This window comes from Saimiri boliviensis, chromosome 13, assembly GCF_048565385.1.
Source record: "Saimiri boliviensis isolate mSaiBol1 chromosome 13, mSaiBol1.pri, whole genome shotgun sequence".
NCBI lineage: Eukaryota > Metazoa > Chordata > Mammalia > Primates > Cebidae > Saimiri > Saimiri boliviensis.
In genome coordinates this window covers 97,250,013-97,268,061 of record NC_133461.1, presented here as the reverse complement: position 1 = coordinate 97,268,061, position 18,049 = coordinate 97,250,013, and the positions used below count along the sequence as shown (strand labels likewise).

Genomic DNA, 18,049 nt, shown 5'->3' with positions numbered 1-18,049 from the left:
AGCCTTAGCTCAGCTTAGGAAGGGAGGGCGGCAGCCGGCAGGAAGCGGCAGGTAGAAGCGCTCCTTCTTGTACATTGCTTTTCTTTCTTTCCTTTCCCCGTGCCTTATACAGCATGGGCCTTTCCTAAGGCCCAGACGGCCCGTCCTTCCAGTCTCCAGTGAGAGAGAGAACCCTGTCTCCTAAACGGTGAGATCTCCGGCGGAGAGCCACAGCGGGCAGGTTGGGTGGAGAGGTGAGCGGCGAGGCGCCGCAGCTGGGGGTGGGGAGCGCGGCCAGCGACGCTACAGAGCCAAACACGCGACCAGCAGCGGGTCCCAAACTCAGTGGGCAGTGAAGAGGAGGTGGAGTTTCAGCGGATATGCCCTGGAGACACCTCAGATAACCAGGAATCTCTCGCACACACCTGGGACAGGGGCTCATTGCCACAATGAGGTCAGAATCTTTTATTTCTGGAAGCTCGGGTCACCTTCCTTGTGAACTGGCCCAGGACAACCCACAAGAGGCTTGGGGGCCTGCCAGAGCCCCCTGAGGCTCCCTGTTCCCAGCTGAGCAGTTCCGGTCTCCTTGGCTGTCCCTGAGCTCTCTCTCCCTGGCTGGGGGCTTACTGGAGGTGACAGCCATTGCAGCCAAGTGTGCGGTAAAGATGAGCAAATGGCAGGCAAGTGCATGCCACGTATAGACGTTCAGGTATTCCTTCAACAAATGGTGATTCGGGCCTGGCCATCCCGCAGTGAATATCACAGAGCCCCCTCGTAGGGCGTCCAGCCTCACTGGAGAGCAGTGCTCAAAGCACACTGGCTCTCCGTGGCCCCAGACTACCCTCCCCATGAATAATCACACTGATGTGAAGCTGCAACTGGGGGTCACAGTGAAGGGTAAATGGAGGCAGGGAGGGAGATGCCCCTGGGGTCACGATCTAGAGCTGGGACGCTGGAACTGGACAGCCAGGATTCAAGTCTGCACTCTGCTTTGTGATTTCAGGTGTGCTAATTCATGTCTCAGTGCCTCAGTTTCCTCATCTACTAAATGGGGCTGCTATACTGGAACCATCCTCATTACCTTTTTTTTTTTAACTGATACATATTAATTGTACATATTTATAGGGTACATACGATATTTTGATACTTGCACACAATATGTAATCAGCAAATCAGGGTAACTGAAGTATCCATCACTTTGAACATTATTATTATTATTATTATTTTTTTTTTTGAGACGGAGGCTCACTCTCATCACCCAGGCTGGAGTGCAGCAGTGGTTCGATCTCAGCTCGATGCAACCTCCGCCTCCCAGGTTCAAGCAATTCTCCTGCCTTCCAAGTAGCTGGGATTACAGGCGCCCACCACCATGCCTGGCTAATTTTACTGTTTTTATAGAGATGGAGTTTTACCAGGTTGGTCAGCCTGGTCTTGAACTCCTGACCTCAGTGATCCACCTGCCTAGGCCTCCCAAAGTGCTGGGATTACAGGTGTGAGCCACTGTGCCCAGCCAAACATTTATTATTTCTTTGAGTTGGAAACATTTCAAATCTTCTCTTCTAGCTATTTTGAAATATACAATAAATTCTTGTAAACTGTAGTCACCTTACTGTACTATCAACACAAGCCCTTCTTATTGCTATCTGATAATAGTATGCTTGTACCCATTAATCAACCTCTCTATCCCCCCAACCACTTCCTGGTCTCTAGTAATCATCATTCGACTCTCTATTCCCATTCCCTTTCTTTGTTTTTGGCTCCCACATGACTGAGAACATGTGATATTTGTCTTACTGTGTCTGGCTTGTTACAGGTAACATAATGGCCTCCAGTTCCATCCACATTGCTGCAAATGACAGGGTTTCCATCTTTTTTTATGACTGGATATATTTCATTGTGTATACGTACCACATTTTCTTCTTTTTTTTTGAGAAATAGTCTTGCACTGTCACCCGAGCTGGAGTACAATGGCACAGTCTCAGCTCACTACAACCTCCACCTCCTGGGTTCAAGCAGTTCTCCTGCTTCAGCCTCCAGAGTAGCTGAAATTACAGGTGCCCACCACGCCCAGCTAATTTTTTGTATTCTTAGTAGAAACGAGGTTTCACTGTGTTAACCAGGCTGGTCTCGAACTCCTGATCTCGTGATCTGCCTGCCTCTGCCTCCCAAAGTGCTGGGATTACAGGTGTGAGTCACCTCGCCCAGCCTCCACATTTTCTTTATCCATTCATCTATTGATGGACACTTAGCGATACCATATCTTGGCTATTGGAATAGTGCTGCAATAAACAAGGGTGTGTAGTTAACCCTCCTTTTCTTTGGATACTGATTTCCATTATGGAAAGCAAGATGGAGATTTCTTTAAAAACTTAAAAATAGGACTACCATATGATCCAACAATCTCAGTATTGTGTTACTTATCCAAAGGAAAGGAAATCGGATACCAATTTCCTAGGAATCAGTATTTCTGGGATTATTTATCCCAGTAGTGGGATTGTTGGATCATGTGGTAGTTCTATTTTTAGTTTTTTGAGAAATCATACGCTTTCTATAATGGCTGTACTAACTTACATTCCCAACAACAGTGTCTAAGATCACTTTTCCATATCCTCACCAGCATTTGTCTTTTTGATAACAGTCATTTAACTGAGGTGAGATGGTATCTCTTGGGGTTTTGATTTGCATTTCTCTGATGATTAGTGATGTTGAGCTTTTTTTTTTATTATGCCTGTTGGCCATTTGTTTCTTTTCTTTTGAGAAATGTCTATTCGTGTCCTTTTTCCGCTTTATATTACTTGTTTTTTGCTGTTGAGTCATTTGTATTCCTTGTATATTCTGGATATTGTTTCCTTGTTAGATGAATAATTTGCAAATATTTTCTCCCATTCTGCAGGCTGTCTCTTCACTTTGTTGACTGATGCAGTTTTTGGTTTAATACAGTCTCATTTGTCTGTTGTTGTTTCTGTTGCCTGTGCTTTCGAAGTGTTACCCATAAAATCTTTGCCTAGACCCATATCCTGAAGCATTTACCATGTTTTCTTCAGTAGTTTGATAGTTTTAGGCCTTATTCCATCCAAGTCTTCAATCCATTTGAATCCATTTTTGTATGTGATGACAGACGGGGTCTGCTGTTCTTCTCCTTAGCAATAGCCAGTTTTCCTAGCACCATTTATTGAAGAAGATGTCCTTTCCCCAATGTACATTCATGGTGCCTTTATCAAAAAATCAGTTTAAGTACGTAGATTTATTTCTGGGTTCTCTCTTTTATTCCACTGGTCTGTCTTTGTTTTTATACCAATACCATGCTGTTTTGGCTACTATAGCTTTTTTTTTTTTTTTTGAGAAAGAAAAAAAGAATAATAAAAAGAATAAAGAAGAGGAAGAAAGAGAAAGAGGAAGAGGGAGAGAGAATGGGGGTATTGCTTTATTGCCCGGGCTAGAATGCAGTCTAAATATGGGTATGCCTATAATTGACCTTAATAATGGAGACATAAAATAAAATGAGGGAAGAGAATAACAAACAAGGAGCCAACCAACATTTCGTTTAAACTTCTAAGTTGATATGATGTGGTACTGATAAGAGTGTATATTTCGTATATTTCAAGTGGAGAGTTCTATAAATGTTAATTTTGTTTACTTGTTGCAGATCTGAGTTCAAGTCCTGGATATCGTTGTTAATTTTCTGTCTCATTGATCTGTCTAATATTAATGTTGAAGTCTCCGACTATTATTGTGTGGGAGTCTAAGTCTCTTTATTAGTCTTATATGTCTGGGTATTCCTGTATTGGGTGCATACATATTTAGGATCTTTAGCTCTTCTTGTTGTTGCATTGATCCTTTTATCATTATATAATGTCTTTCTTTGCTTCTTTGGATCTTTGTTGCTTTAACAACTATTTTATCAGGCAAAAATTGTAACTTCTGCTTTTTATTTATTTATTTTAGCTCTGTTTGGTTGGTAAATCTTTCTTCATCCCTTGTTTTGAGTCTTCGTGTATCCTTGAATGTGAGATGGGTCTGGATGCAGCATACTGATGGGTTTTAGTTTTTTATCTAAATTGTCTGTCTGTCTTTGAATTGGGGGATTTAGTCAATTTAAATTTAGAATTAACAATGATATATGTGAGTTTAATACTGCCATTTAATATTAGCTGGCTATTTTGTCCATTAGTTGATGTAAATTCTTCATTATATTGATGCTCTTGGTATTTTTTAGAAAGGCTGATACTGTTTATTCCTTTCTATGTGTAGTGGTTCTTTCAGAAGCTCTTGTAAAGGAGGCCCGGTGGTGATGAAATCTCTGAGTGCTTGCTTGTTCACAAAAAACTTTACTTTTCCTTCACTTATGAAGGTTAGCTTGGCTGGACGTGAAATTCTGGGTTGAAAGTTCTTTTCTTTAAGGATGTTGAATATTGGTCCCCACTCTCTTCTGGCTTGTAGGGTTTCTGCTGAAAGATCTGCTGCAAGTCTGATAGGCTTCCCTTTGTGGGTAACCTGACCTTTCTCTTTGGCTGCCCTTAGTATTTTCTCCTTCATTTCAACCCGGGTAAATCTGACGATTATGTGCCTTGGAGTTGCTCTTCTTGAGGAATATCTCTGTGGTGTTCTCTGTATTACCTGGAGTTGAATATTATCCTGCCTTACTAGGTTGGGAAAATTTTCCTGAATAATATCCTGAAGCGTATTTTCCAGCTTGGATTCATTCTCTTCGTCACATTCAGGTACACCTATCAAGCGTAGATGAGGTCTTTTCACATAGTCCCATATTTCTTGGAGATTTTGCTCATTCCTTTTTATCCTTTTTTCTCTAATCTTGTCTTCTTGTTTTATTTCATTGAGTTGGTCTTCGACCTCTGATATCCTTTCTTCTGCCTGATCAATTCGGCTGTTAAAACTTGTGCATACTTCACATAGTTCTTGTATTGTGTTTTTCAACTCCATCAATTCACTTATATTCCTCTCTAAATTGTGTATTCTTGTTAACATTTCGTAAAACCTTTTTTCAAAGTTCTTAGTTTCTCTGGATTGTGTTAGAACAAGTTCTTTTAATTCACAGAAGTTTCTTATTATCCACATTTTGAAGCCTGCTTCTGTAATTGGAACACACTTGTTCTCCATCAGGCCTTGTTTCGTTGCTGATGAGGAACTGTGATCCCCTGCTGAGGGAGAGGCGTTCTGATCTTGGGTATTCTCAGCCTTTTTTGGCTGTTTTCTTCCCTTCGTTGTAGATTTATCCATGTGGTCTTTATAATTACCGTCTTTGTAATTGGGTTTCTGAGTGGACGTCCAACTTATTTATTCTCAGCGCCGAAATCTGAGCAACCCACTGTGCCGACTAAATCAGCGGCGTTAAGATTGATGGTGCTTTTCTGACTCTGCACCAAGAACCAACGCTCCGAGGCGCTGGCAAAACCGCCTCACCGGTCACAAGAGTCGCGCTGGCGACCCGTGGGGCTCCTCCGCTGGGAATCTCCTGGTGCGTGCGCAACAAGAATTCATGTGAAGGTGTGGCGTCCTCTCCTTCTTTGCGCTTTCACTGGGAGCTACAATCCCCAGCTGCTAGTGATCAGCCATCTTGGATCTCTCCGGCTACTATAGCTTTGTAGTGTACAATTTATATTTATATTTGTATTTGAGACAGGGTCTCGCTTTACTTCCCAGGCTGGAGTGCAGTGACACTACTTCAGCTGACTGCAGCCTCCACCTCCTGGGCTCAAGCGATCCTCTGACTTCAGCCTGTGAAGTAGCTGGGATTATAGGTGTGTGCTACAATGCCCGGCTAGTTTTTTTTTTTTTTTTCTTTTTTTAATATTTATATTTATTTTATTTATTGCATTTTAGGTTTTGGGGTACATGTGAAGAACATGCAAGATTGTTGCATAGCTACACACATGGCATTGTGATTTGCTGCCTTCCTCCCCATCACCCATATCTGGCATTTCTCCCCATGCTATCTCTCCCCAACTCCCCACCCCCTGCTGTACCTCCCCTATTTTTCCCCAACAGACTGCAGAGTGTAGTGCTCCCTGCCCTGTGTTCTCATTGTTCAACACCTGCCTATGAGTGAGAACATGTGGTGTTTGATTTTCTGTTCTTGTGTGAGTCTGCTGAGAATGATGGTTTCCAGGTTCATCCATGTCCCTATAAAGGACACAAACTCATCGTTTTTGATGGCTGCATAATATTCCATGGTGTATTTGCCACATTTCCCCTGTCCAGTGTATCATCGATGGGCATTTGGGTTGGTTCCAGGTCTTTGCTGTTGTAAACTGTGCTGCAGTGAACATTTGTGTGCATGTGTCCTTATAGTAGAAAGATTTATAATCCTTTGAATATATACCCAGTAATGGGATTTCTGGGTCAAATGGAATTTCTATTTCTAGGTCCTTGAGGAATCGCCACACTGTCTTCCACAATGGTTGAACTAATTTACACTCCCACCAACAGTGTAAAAGTGTTCCTTTTTCTCCACATCCTCTCCAGCATCTGTTGTCTCCAGATTTTTTAACGATGCCATTCTAATTGGCGTGAGATGGTATCTCAGTGTAGTTTTGATTTGCATTTCTCTAATGACCAGTGATGATGAGCATTTTTTCATGTTTGTTGGCCTGATATATGTCTTCTTTTGTAAAGTGTCTGTTTATATCCTTGGCCCACTTTTGAATGGGTTTGTTCATTTTTTTTTTTTTTCCCTGTAAATCTGTTTTAGTTCTTTGTAGATTCTGGATATCAGCCCTTTGTCGGATGAGTAGACTGCAATTTTTTTCCCATTCTATTGGTTGCCGATTCACTCTAATGACTGTTTCTTTTGCTGTGCAGAAGCTGTGAAGTTTGATTAGGTCCCATTGGTCTATTTTGGCTTTTGATGCCAATGCTTTTGGTGTTTTGGTCATGAAGTCCTTGCCTATGCCTATGCCTATGCCTATGTCCTGAATGGTTTTGCTTAGGTTTCTTCTAGGGTTTTTATGGTGATAGGTCTTATGTTTAAGTCTTTAATCCATCTGGAGTTAATTTTAGTGTAAGGTGTCAGGAAGGGGTCCAGTTTCTGCTTTCTGCACATGGCTAGCCAGTTTTCCCAACACCATTTATTAAACAGGGAACTGTTTCCCCATGCCTTGTTTTTGTCAGGTTTGTCAAAGATCAGATGGTTGTAGATGTGTGGTGTTGCATTCAAGGCCTCTGTTCTGTTCCATTGGTCTATATCTCTGTTTTGGTACCAGTACCATGCTGTTTTGATTATGGAAGCCTCGTGGGATAGTTTGAAGTCTGGTAGTGTGATGCCTCCTGCTTTATTCTTTTTGCTTAGAATTGACTTGGCTATGTGGGCTCTCTTTTGGCTCCATATGAAGTTTAAGGTATTTTTTTCCCAGTTCTTTGAAAAAGGTCATTGGTAGCTTGATGGGGATAGCATTGAATCTGTAAATTACTCTGGGCCGTATGGCCATTAACACGATATTGATTCTTCCTAACCATGAACATGGAATTTTTCTCCATCTGTTTGTGTCCTCTCTTATTTCATGGAGCAGTGGCTTGTAGTTCTCCTTGAAGAGGTCCTTTACATTCTTTGTTAGTTGTATTCCTAGGTATTTTATTCTCTTTGTAGCAATTGTGAATGGCAGTTCGTTCTTGATATGGCTCTCTTTAAGTCTGTTTTTGGTGTATAGGAATGCTTGTGATTTTTGCACATTGATTTTGTATCCTGAGACTTTGCTGAAGTTGCTTATTAGTTTCAGGAGATTTTTGGCTGAGATGATGGGGCCTTCCACATATGCAATCATGTCATCTGCAAATAGAGACAATTTGACTTCCTCCCCTTTCCTAATTGAATACCTTTTATTTCCTTTTTTTCCCTGATTGCTCTGGCTAGAACTTCCAGTACTGTATTGAATAGGAGTGCTGAGAGAGGGCATCCTTGTCTAGTGCCAGATTTCAAAGGGGACGCTTCCAGTTTTTGCCCATTCAGTATGATATTGGCTGTTGGTTTGTCACAAATAGCTTTTATTATTTTGAGATACGTTCCATCAATACGTGGTTTATTGAGGGTTTTTAGCATAAAGTGCTGTTGAATTTTGTCAAAAGCCTTCTCTGCATCAATTGAGATAATAATGTGGTTTTTTGTCTTTGGTTCTGTTTATGTGGTGAATTATGTTTATAGACTTGTGTATGTTGAACCAGCCTTGCATCCCCGGGATAGATCCTACTTGATCATGGTGGATAAGCTTTTTGATATGCTGTTGCAATCGGCTTGCCAGTATTTTACTGAAGATTTTTGCATCTGTGTTCATCATGGATCTTGGCCTGAAGTTTTCTTTTCTTGCTGAGTCTCTGCCAGATTTTGGTATCAGGATGATGTTGGTCTCATAAAATGATTTGTGAAGGACTCCCTCTTTTTGGATTGCTTGGAGTAGTTTCAGAAGGAGTGGTAGCAGCTCCTCTATGAATGTCTGGTAGATTTCGGCTGTGAACCCATCTGGACCTGGGCTTTTTTTGGAGGTAAGCTCTTAATTGCCGTTTCAACTTCAGACCTTGTTATTGGTCTATTCAGGGTTTTGATTTCTTCCTGGTCTAGGCTTGGGAGAATGCAAGTGTCCAGGAATTTATCCATTTCTTCCAGGTTTACTAGTTTATGTTCATAGAGTTGTTTGTAATAATCTCTGATGATGGTTTGAGTTTCTTTGGAATCTGTGGTGATATCCCCTTTATTGTTTTTTTATTGCATGTATTTGATTGTCTTTTTTCTTTTTTCTCAATCTGGCTAGTGATTTGTCTGTTTCGTTGTCATTTTGAAAAACCAGCTCCTGGATTTACTGATTTTTTTTTTTTTTTTTTTTTTTTTAAGGGTTCTTGGTGTCTCTATCTCCTTCAGGTGTGCTCTGATTCTTGTTACTTCTTGTCTTCTGCTAGGTTTTGAGTTTTTTAAATCTTGCTCCTCTAGCTCTTTCAATGGTAATGATACGGTGTGGATTTTAGATCTTTCCTTGCTTCTCATGTGGGCATTTATTGTTAAATATTTTCCTCTAGAGACGGCTTTAAATGTGTCCCAGAGATTCTGGTATGTTGCGTCTTCGTTCTCGTTGGTTTCGAAGAACATCTTTTTTTCTGCCTTCATTTCATTGTTCATCCAGTCCACATTCAAGAGCCAGTTGTTCAGTTTCCATGAAGCTGTGCGGTTCTGAGTTAGCTTCTGAATTCTGAGTTCTAACTTGATTGCCCTGTGGTCTAAGAGACTGTTTGTTATGATTTCCGTTCTTTTGCATTTGCTGAGGAGTGATTTATTTCCAATTGTGTGGTCAGTTTTAGAGTAGGTGCGATGTGGTGCTGAGAAGAATGTATATCCTGTGGATTTGGGGTAGAGAGTTCTGTAAATGTCTATTAGGTTTGCTCAGTCCAGGTCCGAGTCCAAATCCTGGATATCCTTGTTAATTTTCTGTCTCATTGATCTGATATTGACAGTGGGGTGTTAAAGTCTCCCACTATTATTGTGTGGGAGTCTAAGTCTCTTTGTAAGTCATTAAGAACTTGCCTTATGTATCTGGGTGCTACTGTATTGGGTGCGTATATATTTAGGATCGTTAGCTCTTCTGTTGCATTGATCCTTTTACCATTATGTAATGTTCTTCTTTGTCTCTTTTGATCTTTGTTGGTTTTTTTTTTTTTTTTTTTTTTTTTTTTGAGACGGAGTTTCGCCCTTGTTACCCAGGCTGGAGTGCAATGGCACGATCTCGGCTCACCGCAACCTCCGCCTCCTGGGCTCAGGCAATTCTCCTGCCTCAGCCTCCTGAGTAGCTGGGATTACAGGCACGTGCCACCATGCCCAGCTAATTTTTTGCACTTTTAGTAGAGACGGGGTTTCACCATGTTGACCAGGATGGTCTCGATCTCTCGACCTCGTGATCCACCCACCTCGGCCTCCCAAAGTGCTGGGATTACAGGCTTGAGCCACCGCGCCCGGCCTGATCTTTGTTGGTTTAAAGTGTACTTTATCAGAGATGAGAATTGCAACTCCTGCTTTTTTTTTTTTTTTTCTCTCATTTGCTTGGTAAATCTTTCTCCATCCCTTTATTTTGAGCCTTTGTCTGTCCTTGTATGTGCGATGGGTTTCCCGGATACAGCACACCGATGGGTTTTTGCTTTTTATCCAATTTGCCAGTCTGTGTCTTTTGATTGGGGCATTTAGCCCATTTACATTTAGGGTTGATATTGTTATGTGTGGATTTGATCCTGCCATTTTGATGCTAGCTGGCTGTTTTGCCCATTGGTTGATGCAGTTTCTTCATTGTGTGGATGCTGTTTACCATTTGGTATGTTTTTGGAGTGGCCGATACTGGTTGTTCCTTCTATGTGTAGAGCTTCTTTCAGGAGCTCTTGTAAAGCAGGCCTGGTGGTGATGAAATCAGAGTACTTGTTTATTTGCAAAGGATTTTATTTTTCCTTCACTTATGAAGCTGAGTTTGGCTGGATATGAAATTCTGGGTGGAAAGTTCTTTTCTTTAAGGGTGTTGAATGTTGACCCCTACTCTCTTCTGGCTTGTAGGGTTTCTGCTGAGAGGTCTGCTGTGAGTCTGATGGGATTCCCTTTGTGGGTAACCTGACCTTTCTCTCTTGCTGCCCTTGGCATCTCCTTCATTTCAACCCTGGCGAATCTGAAAATTAGGTGCCTTTGGGTTGCTCTTCTTGAGGAATATCTTTGTGGCTTTCTCTGTGTTTCCTGGACTTGAATATTGGCCTGCCTTGCTAGGTTGGGGAAGCTTTTCTGGATAGTATCCTGAAGAGTATTTTCCAGCTTGGATTCATTCTCTCCGTCACATTCAGGTACACCTATCAAATGTAGATTAGGTCTTTTCACATCATCTCATATTTCTTGGAGACTTTGTTTATTCCTTTTTACCATTTTTTCTTTAATCTTGCCTTCTCGTTTTATTTCATTGAGTTGATCTTGGACCTCTGATATCCTTTCTTCTGCTTGGTCAATTTGGCTGTTCAAACTTACGTATGCTTTGCAAGTTCTCCTGTTGTTTTTCAGCTCCATCAATTCACTTATATTCCTCTCTAAGCTGTTTATTCTTGTTAGCATTTTGTCAAACCTTTTTTCAAGGTTTTTAGTTTCTTTGCATTGGGTTAGAACATGTTCTCTTTAGCTCAAAGAAGTTTCTTTTTTTTTTTTTTTGAGACAGAGTATTGCTCTTGTTACTCAGGCTGGAGTGCAATGGCACGATCTCGGCTCACTGCAACCTCCGCCTCCTGGGCTCAGGCAATTCTCCTGCCTCAGCCTCCTGAGTAGCTGGGATTACAGGCATGTGCCACCATGCCCAGCTAATTTTTTGTATTTTTTTAGTAGAGGCAGGATTTCACTATGTTGACCAGGATGGTCTCGATCTCTTGACCTCATGATCCACCTGCCTCGGCCTCCCAAAGTGCTGGGATTACAGGCTTGAGCCACTGCGCCCGGCCGCTCAGAGAAGTTTCTTATTACCTACCTTCTGAAGCCTGATTCTGTGAATTCATCACACTCATTCTCCATCAAGCCTCATTCCCTTGCTGGTGAGGAGTTGTGATTCCTTGGAGGAGCAGAGGCATTCTGGTTTTGGGTGTTTTCATCCTTTTTTGTGCTGGTTTCTTCCCATCTTTGTAGATTCATCTACCTGTCATCTTTGTAGTTGTTGACTTTCTGAGTGAATGTCCAGTTTGTCGAGGATGAAGTTATTTCTTTCTGTTTCCTAGAAGGAAAACTAACAGTCTGGCCCCTCTGCTGTAGGACTGCCGAGGTCCACTCCAGGCCTTGCTTGGCTGGGGATCACCTGCAGCAGCTGCATAACAGTAAGGGTTGCTGCCAGTTTCTTTTTCTGCTATCTTTGTCCCAGAAGGATACCTGCCAGATGTCAGTCTGAACTCTCCTTTATGAGGTGATTCTTTGGATATACAGGGATCAGGGAACTGCTTGAGGAGACAGTCTGTCCTCTATAGGGGCTCAAGTGCTGAGCTGTGAGCACTGCTGCTCCTTCACAGCTGCTTGGGAGGTACGTTTAGGTCTGCTGCAGGAAAACTCATAAACACACACCCCCTTTTTTTCCCCAGGTGCTGTGTCCTGGGGAGTTAGGGCTTTATGAGTTTCTGTTGTGCTGCTGCCTTTTTACAGGGCTGCCCTGCCCAGCGAAGAGACAGCCTAGTCACATTCTGTCTGCAGAGGCTTTGCTGATCTGCTGTGGGCTCTGCCCAGCTGCTCTGTAAACTTCCCTGCAGTCCTGTTTATATGGGTGTAGTTAGAACTGACTTGGCAATGGCGGACTGTCTCTGTAATGGCGGTCTGCCTCGGCAATGGGGGGCTGCCTCAGCAATGACAAACTACCTCTGTAGTGGTGGACTGCCTTGGTAATGGTGGACGTCCCTCCCCCACATAGCTGGACCATCCCGGGTTCAGCTGTGCTTGCTGTGAAACTGTGAATCCAGAGTGTTTCCGATTGCTGTTTTTTTGTGGGGGTAGGACTAGCTGAGCCTGACCACCTGGTTCCCTGCCTCAGAGCTTTTTTTTTTTTTTTTTTAAGTTCAACAGCTGACTGTCACCGAGGTGTTCCAGTTGCATGTTGAATAGGCGCTGGGCTCTGTGTGATTTCCCGTGCAGCGACCCACTGGCTGTCTAGAGCAGTGGCGCTGAGATGCATGGCGCTTTTTTGCCCAGGAATCTCCTGGCCTGGCTCCCTGTTTCATTTCCCTTTTTAATGAGATGAATGGGTGACTCTGCCTTCCCGGAGCTTCAATCGCTGGCTAAAATGCCACCTGGACCCGAGTATTTTGTACGGAGAACCACAGCGCCGGCACTGGCAAAACAGCTGCACCCGCTAAAACAGCCATGCTGGCCAAACCAGCCGTGCTGTTGACCCGCGGGGCTCCTCTGCCTGGGAATCTCCTGATCTGTGTGCAACAAAAATCTGTCTGGAAATGCAGCCTCCACTCACCCTCTGTGCTTTCACTGGGAGCTGCACTCCTGAGGTGCTCCTAATTGGCCATCTTGGATCCCTCTAGTGTTTTTTTTTTTGTTTTTTTTTTTTGTTTTTTTTTTGTTTTTTTTTTTTTTTTTGAGATGGGGTTTCTCCATGTTGTTCAGGCTGGTCTCAAACTCCTCAGCTCAAGTGATCCATCCACGTTGGCCTCCAAAAGTGTTGGGATTACAAGTATGAACCACTTGCCTTGCCTGTAGTATATTTTGAAGTCAGGTAGGATGATGCCTTCAGCTCTATTCTTCTTCCTCAGTATTGCTTTGGCTATTTGAGGTCTTTCGTGATCCTATACGAATTTTAGGATTGTCTTTTCTGTACTGTGACGAATGTTGTTGGTATTTTGATAGGGATTGCACTAGATCTGTAGATTGCTTTGGGTAGTATGGCCTTTTAAATTTATTTCTTTAAAAGTTTATTTATTTTTGAGGGAGGGTCTTGCTCTGTTGCCCAGGCTGGAGTGCAGGGTTACAATCATAGCTCACTATAACCTTGAACTCCTGGGCTCAAGTGATCCTCCTGCCTCAGGCTTTTGAATAGCTGGGACTACAGGTGTGTGCCACTATGCCTGGCTAATTTTAAAAATTGTTTTATAATATCCTAGTATGTTGCTGAGGCTTGTCTTGAACTTCTAGGCTCAAGTGATCCTCCCTCCTAGGCCTCCCAAAGTGCTGGAATTATAGGCATGAATCATCATGCCTAGCCCCAGTATGGCCATTTTAACATTATTAATTTTCCAATCCATGAGCATGGGATGTCTTTGCATTCTTTTTCTTTTTTTTGTATCCTCTCCAAATTTCTTCATCAATGTTTTGTAGTTTTTGTTGTAGAGGTCCTTTACTTCCTTGGTTAAATTTGATGCCTTGGGACTTTATTTGTGTAGCTCTTGTAAATGGGATTATTTTCTTGATTTCTTTTCTATTTTATTATAGGTGTATAGAAACGCTACTGATTTTCATAGGTTGATTTCTGTATCTTGCAACTTCCCCAAATTTGTTTGTCTGTTCTAGGAGTTTTTCAGTGGATTGTTTTGGCTTTTCTATACATAAGATCATGTTTGCAAAGAGAGACAATTTTATAACTTTTTATTATTTTATTTTATTTTGAGACAATCTTGCTCTGATGTCCAGGCTGGAGTGCAGTGGCATGGTCTTGGCTCACTGCAACCTCTGCTTTCTGGGTTCAAGCTAACCTCCTTTCCCAACCTCCTGAATAGCTGGTATTACAGGTGCCCACCACCATGCCTGGCTAATTTTTGTATTTTTAATAGCGATGAGGTTTCACCATGTTGGCCAGGTTGGTCTTGAACTCTTGACCTCAAGTGATTTGCCTGCATTGGTCTCCCAAAGTGCTGGGATTACAAGCATGAGCCATTGCTTGTGGCCCCTTCTTTTCCAATTTAGATGCTTTTTATTTCTCTTACCTGGTTGTTCTGGCTAGTACTTATAGTACGGTGTTGAATAAGACTGGTGAGGGCGGGCATCCTTATCTTGCTCCAGTTCTTAGAGGAAAGGCTTTCAGCTTTCTCTCGTTCAGTATGATGTTAGTTATAGGTTTGTCATGTGTGACCTTTATTATGTTAAGGCATATTGCTTGTTTGCATAACTTGTTTTTATCACAAAGGGATGTTGACTTTTATCAAATGCTTTTTCTGCATTTATTGAGATGATTATATGATTTTTGTCTCTCTTGGTATTCTTACCCCGCAATTCTACCTAAGAAACTTTTCATCCGTATGTAAAGTTCATGGATTTTTTAAAGAAAAGTCACCTTAATGAGGTATGATAGACCTGTATGTTTTTTTGGGATGGAGTCTTGCTCTGTCACCCAGGCTGTAGTGCAGTGGCATGATCTCGGCTCATGGCATCCTCTGCCACCTGGGTTTAAGTGATCCCCCTGCCTCAGCCTCCTGAATAGCCGGGACTACAGGCATGCACCACCATGCCTGGCTAATTATTTTGTATTTTACTAGAGACAGAAGTTTCACTATGTTGGCCAGGATGGTCTCGATCTCCTGACCTCGTGATCTGCCCATCTCGGCCTCCCAAAGCGCTGGGATTACAGGTGGGAGCGACCATACCTGGCCTATGTTTTTTGTAAATTAAGAACACTTAATATAAGATCTATTATTTTAGCAGATAGCAAGTACACAGTATAGTATTGTCTGCTCGTCGCACTGTGTTGCATAGTGGACTCCAGATTTATCTTGCAGAACTGAAACTTCGTACCCTTTGACCATAGCCTCCCTGTTTTCCTCTCCTCCTAGTCCCTTGCAACCATTCCTTGCTTTCCTTAGTTTTTAGATCCCACGTGAGTGAGATAATGCATGTTTGTGTGTGTTGGGCTTATTTCATTAAACATCATGCACTCCAGGTCCAGCCATGTTGTCCTAAATGACAGAATTGCCTTCTTTTTCAAGGCTAAGTTATACACCATTGTATGTATGTAGTATTTTCTATATTCACACATCCATCAGTAGGTATTTAAGCTGTTTTCATATTTTGGCTATTGTGAATAATGCTGTCATGAACACAAGAGTGCTGATATCCCTTTGAGTTTTTGATTCAGTTCCTTTGAATATATGGTCAGGAGCGGGATTCCTGGAACATAGGTAGTTCCATTTTTAATTTTCTTGCTTTCTGAGACAAGATTTCACTCTGTCAGTGAGACTGGAGTGTGGTGTGATTATAGCTTACTGCAGCCCTGAAACCCTAGGCTCAAGCAATCCTCCCACCTCAGCTTCCCATGTAGCTAGGACTGCAGGTGTGCACCAACATGTCTGGCTAATTTTTTTTTAATTGCATTTTAGGTTTGGGGGTACACATGAAGAACATGCAACATTGTTGCGTAGGTACACGCATGGCAGTGTGATTTGCTGCCTTCCTCTCCATCACCTATATCTGGCATTTCTCCCCATGCTATCTCTCCCCAACTCCCCACCCTCTGCTGTCCCTCCCCTATTTCCCCCCGACAAACCCCAGTGTGTGATGCTCCCCTCCCTGTGTCCATGTGTTCTCATTGTTCAACACCCACCTATGAGTGAGAATATGTGGTGTTTGATGTGCTGTTCTTGTGTCAGTTTGCTGAGAATGATGGTTTCCAGGTTCATCCATGTCCCTATAAAGGACACGAACTCACCAGTTTTTATGGCTGCATAGTATTCCATGGTGTATATGTGCCACATTTTCCCTGTCCAGTCTGTCACCAATGGGCATTTGGGTTGTTTCCAGGTCTTTGCTGTTGTAAACAGTGCTGCAGTGAACATTCGTGTGCATGTGTCCTTACAGTCGAACGATTTATAATCCTTTGGATATATACCCAGTAATGGGATTTCTGGGTCAAATGGAATTTCTATTTCTAGGTCCTTGAGGAATCGTCACACTGTCTTCCACAATGGTTGAACTAATTTACACTCTCACCAACAGTGTAACCGTGTTCCTCTTTCTCCACATCCTCTCCAGCATCTGCTGTCTCCAGATTTTTTAACGATGCCATTCTAATTGGCGTGAGATGGTATCTCAGTGTAGTTTTGATTTGCATTTCTCTAATGACCAGTGATGATGAGCATTTTTTCATGTTTGTTGGCCTGATGTATGTCTTCTTTTGTAAAGTGTCTGTTCATGTCCTTGGTCCACTTTTGAATGGGTTTTTTTGTTTTGTTTTGTTTTTCTTGTAAATCTGTTTTAGTTCTTTGTAGATTCTGGATATCAGCCCTTTGTCGGATGAGTAGACTGCAATTTTTTTCCCATTCTATTGGTTGCCGATTCACTCTAATGACTGTTTCTTTTGCTGTGCAGAAGCTGTGAAGTTTGATTAGGTCCCATTGGTCTATTTTGGCTTTTGATGCCAATGCTTTTGGTGTTTTGGTCATGAAGTCCTTGCCTATGCCTATGCCTATGCCTATGTCCTGAATGGTTTTGCTTAGGTTTCTTCTAGGGTTTTTATGGTGATAGGTCTTATGTTTAAGTCTTTAATCCATCTGGAGTTAATTTTAGTGTAAGGTGTCAGGAAGGGGTCCAGTTTCTGCTTTCTGCACATGGCTAGCCAGTTTTCCCAACACCATTTATTAAACAGGGAATCTTTTCCCAAGGCCTTGTTTTTGTCAGGTTTGTCAAAGATCAGATGGTTGTAGATGTGAGGTGTTGCGTTTGAGGCCTCTGTTCTGTTCCATTGGTCTATATCTCTGTTTTGGTACCAGTACCATGCTGTTTTGATTATGGAAGCCTCGTGGGATAGTTTGAAGTCTGGTAGTGTGATGCCTCCTGCTTTATTCTTTTTGCTTAGAATTGACTTGGCTATGTGGGCTCTCTTTTGGCTCCATATGAAGTTTAAGGTATTTTTTTCCCAGTTCTTTGAAAAAGGTCATTGGTAGCTTGATGGGGATAGCATTGAATCTGTAAATTACTCTGGGCCGTATGGCCATTAACACGATATTGATTCTTCCTAACCATGAACATGGAATTTTTCTCCATCTGTTTGTGTCCTCTCTTATTTCGTGGAGCAATGGCTTGTAGTTCTCCTTGAAGAGGTCCTTTACATTCTTTGTTAGTTGTATTCCTAGGTATTTTATTCTCTTTGTAGCAATTGTGAATGGCAGTTCGTTCTTGATTTGGCTCTCTTTAAGTCTGTTTTTGGTGTATAGGAATGCTTGTGATTTTTGCACATTGATTTTGTATCCTGAGACTTTGCTGAAGTTGCTTATTAGTTTCAGGAGATTTTTGGCTGAGATGATGGGGCCTTCCACATATGCAATCATGTCATCTGCAAATAGAGACAATTTGACTTCCTCCCCTTTCCTAATTGAATACCTTTTATTTCCTTTTTTTCCCTGATTGCTCTGGCTAGAACTTCCAGTACTGTATTGAATAGGAGTGCTGAGAGAGGGCATCCTTGTCTAGTGCCAGATTTCAAAGGGGATGCTTCCAGTTTTTGCCCATTCAGTATGATATTGGCTGTTGGTTTGTCACAAATAGCTTTTATTATTTTGAGATACGTTCCATCAATACGTGGTTTATTGAGGGTTTTTAGCATAAAGTGCTGTTGAATTTTGTCAAAAGCCTTCTCTGCATCAATTGAGA

At 42.1% G+C, this 18,049-nt stretch overlaps 1 long non-coding RNA gene across 1 annotated transcript in view; it reads left to right on the top strand.

The window, feature by feature from the left end:
* LOC141580864 (uncharacterized) overlaps window positions 1–18,049 on the top strand; it is a 28,981-nt gene that overhangs the window by 793 nt on the left and 10,139 nt on the right. Inside the window, exon 2 of the long non-coding RNA XR_012513263.1 lies at window positions 113–187. This is a non-coding gene — a long non-coding RNA (uncharacterized LOC141580864). The remainder of the gene's footprint in view (window positions 1–112; window positions 188–18,049) is intronic.